The 2922-nt window shown below is 45.9% G+C and overlaps 1 protein-coding gene and 1 pseudogene across 2 annotated transcripts in view; one reads left to right on the forward strand and one right to left on the reverse strand.

The window, feature by feature from the left end:
• Positions 1–2922, forward strand: part of COMMD7 (COMM domain containing 7) — a 17218-nt gene that overhangs the window by 11983 nt on the left and 2313 nt on the right. The window lies entirely within an intron of this gene.
• On the reverse strand, positions 210–677 carry LOC108293178 (annotated as a pseudogene).

The following is a 2922-nucleotide window of genomic DNA, read 5'->3' on the forward strand; positions in this document are numbered from 1 at the left end:
TTAAGATGGAGTCTCAGTATCCTAGACTGGAGTGCAGTGGTACAGTCTCAGCTCACTGCCACCTCTGCCTCCTGAGTTCAAGTGATTCTCCTGGGATTTCAGGCGCCCGCCACCATGTCCAGCTAATTTATTTTATTTTATTTAAATTAATTTATTTATTTTTGGGTAAGAAAGCCAGCTGACTCTTCATTGCTTGGGGATCAGGGGGCTCAGGAGCCCTTAGTGGGGTGGGACCGCTTCGTCTTCACCATCACAGGTCTCTGGCTGCACAAGATGGCGCTGACCCTGTGGACCCCTGCCATGCGCAAGTCGGGGCAGTACTTGTGCTTGCAGATCATGTGTCTGATGCTGCTGAGCGTGGCGCAAGCATTTTTGTTGATGGTGGTCTGCACGTTGGAGGCGGCAGGCTTCTGCTGGCTGGATCTGCGCTTGACCACCACGACACCTTTGCAGTCAATTGCAGTCTCCACCCCCACAGTCTTGGGGTGAATCAGCCCCTTGTAGGAGCAGGCCTTCAAGTTATTGGGCTCGGTGCTGTAGGTCTGCCTGCTTGTCCCTCTTGATCAGGAAACTGGAGCAGTTCGGCACGACAATCCATTGCAGATTCGCAGACATGACGGCGGCTCCTCTCGCAGCGGCGTCCTGACACAGAAAGATAATTTTTGTATATTTAGTAGAGGCGGGGTTTTGCCATGTTGGCCAGGCTGGTCTCAAACTCCTGACCTCAGGTGATCTACCCACTTCAGCCTCCCAAAGTGCTGGGATTACAGGCGTGAGCCATGCGTCCGACCTTCTTTTTTCTTTTTAAATTTATATGTATTATGAGTTGTAGAGATGGGCTCTCACTATGTTAACAGCCTGAACATAATGCTGGTCTCCTGGCCTCAAGCGATCCTCCTGCCTCAGCCTCCCAGAGTGCTGGCCTTACAGGCATGAGCCGCTGTAACTTGCCAAGATGTTTACTTTTTGGAACATGCCTGAAGGATATTCTTCATGGAATGGAATTACTAGGTCGAGGGATATAATCATTTAAAAATTAGTTGCTGGCTGCGTGTGGTGGCTCATGCCTGTAATCGCAGCTCTTAGGGAGGCTGAGGTAGGAGGATTGCTTGAGCCCTGGAGTTCCAGACGAGCTGGGGCAACTTAGTGAGACCCTATCTCTACAAAATATTTAAAAAATTAGCCCAGTGTGGATGTAGCGGCATATGCCTGTAATCCCAGCTACTCAGGAGACTGAGGTAGGAGTATTGCTTTGAGCCTAAGAGGTTGGAGGCTCCAGTGAGCCAGGATTGCGCCACTGCACTCCAGTCTGGGTGACAGAGCCAGAGTCTGCCTCAAAAAAATAAAAATTAGATGCACATTGTGAAATTGCCCTCTAGAAGGGTCAACCCAGTGTATCGTCTCATCAGTCTTGCAGAAACCTGTCTGCTTCCTTGTACTTTCACCAGCACTGGTGTCCTAGTCAAACTTTTGTGTTTGCAGATCTGATAAGTTAAAAATAATATCTTCTGGTTTTACTGATTTGCATCACTGCAGCCTGGAATGACCCTGTGCATCTCTTCCTATGTTTACTGGGAAGAATCATTAAGATTTTGAGATAAATGCATAAATAGTCATGGGTGGGTGAGCATTCCAGGGGGAGGCACCTATGCAATTGCAAAGGCAAGGCATGGTGAGGGGTTATTTAGGAAAGATTTATTCAACAAATACTTACTGTGCACTTACAATATTTAAGTTGCTGTGAAGCTGCAACACCATACAAGGAACCTTCTAAGACATGCTTGTGTTCCTTATCAGGGTTGAAAATTCTAGGTGGCCTCAGGTGAGTTTTCAGAGGGGAGCCTCAGAAGTTGAGGATCTGGGTAGTTGATCCTGATCTTGTTGGGAGTATCAGCATTTCTTGGCAGGGCTTTGGAGGATAAGGAGGCTGAGATAGGGATGAGGGAAGGCAGAGATAGGGATGAGGGATCAATAACACATTCTTGCATTGTTGCTCAGGCTAGATTGCAGTGGTACGGTCATAAGTTGTCTGCAGCCTCGAGCTCCTGGGCTCAAGCAATCCTCCTACCTTAGCCTCAGTAGTTAGAACTACAGGTGCATACCATCACACCTGTCTCATTTTTTTATTTTTTAATTTTATTTTTTGAGATAGGATCTTTTTCTCTCACCCAGGCTGGAGATCAGTGGTATGATCATAACTCACTATAGCTTAGAACTCCTGGGCTCAAGCAATCCTCCTGCCTCAACCTCCTGAGTAGGTAGGACTACAGGAGCATGCCACCTTGCCTGGCTAATTTTTGAATTTTTTTGTACAGACAGGTTCTCGCTATATTGCCGAAGCTGGTCTCAAACTCCTGGCCTCAAGCAATCCTCTTACCTTGGGCCCCCAGAGTGCTGGGATTACAGGCATGAGCCACTGCACCCAGTTTGGTTTTATATTTTAAAATAGAATACATTTTAGAATAAAGTAATACAGAGCCCTGACAGATGTGTAGAGTTTAATGTGTCACAGCAGAAGAGATAGGTGTATTTAACATACTACACATACAGGTTTGGGGGTTTCAAGCAGAAGTATCTGCCTATAATATTTTTATTTTTTTATGTATTGCTTCTAGAAGGTGGATCAAATGGCATAGTGACTGTAATTATGGCTCTTAATTGTAGCTAGTACAGCGTTTAGCTTTCAGCCTGGCACTGTGCTAGAGGCTCTGCATGTGTCACTGTTAGTATTGGAAGCTAGGTATTATATTATCACCTTTGTTTTCCTTGTAGGGACTGGGGCAGAGGCTAAATGACTTGATTAAATTTACAAGAGTAGTCAATGGCAGAGCACTGATTCATCCGGGTCTTTTAAACTCTGGCACCCTGGTTTTCCCCACTATGCCATACACACTGGATTTTTTTTTTGTTTTTTTTTTTTTT

Source organism: Cebus imitator, unplaced genomic scaffold (genome assembly GCF_001604975.1).
Source record: "Cebus imitator isolate Cc_AM_T3 unplaced genomic scaffold, Cebus_imitator-1.0 Scaffold18, whole genome shotgun sequence".
NCBI lineage: Eukaryota > Metazoa > Chordata > Mammalia > Primates > Cebidae > Cebus > Cebus imitator.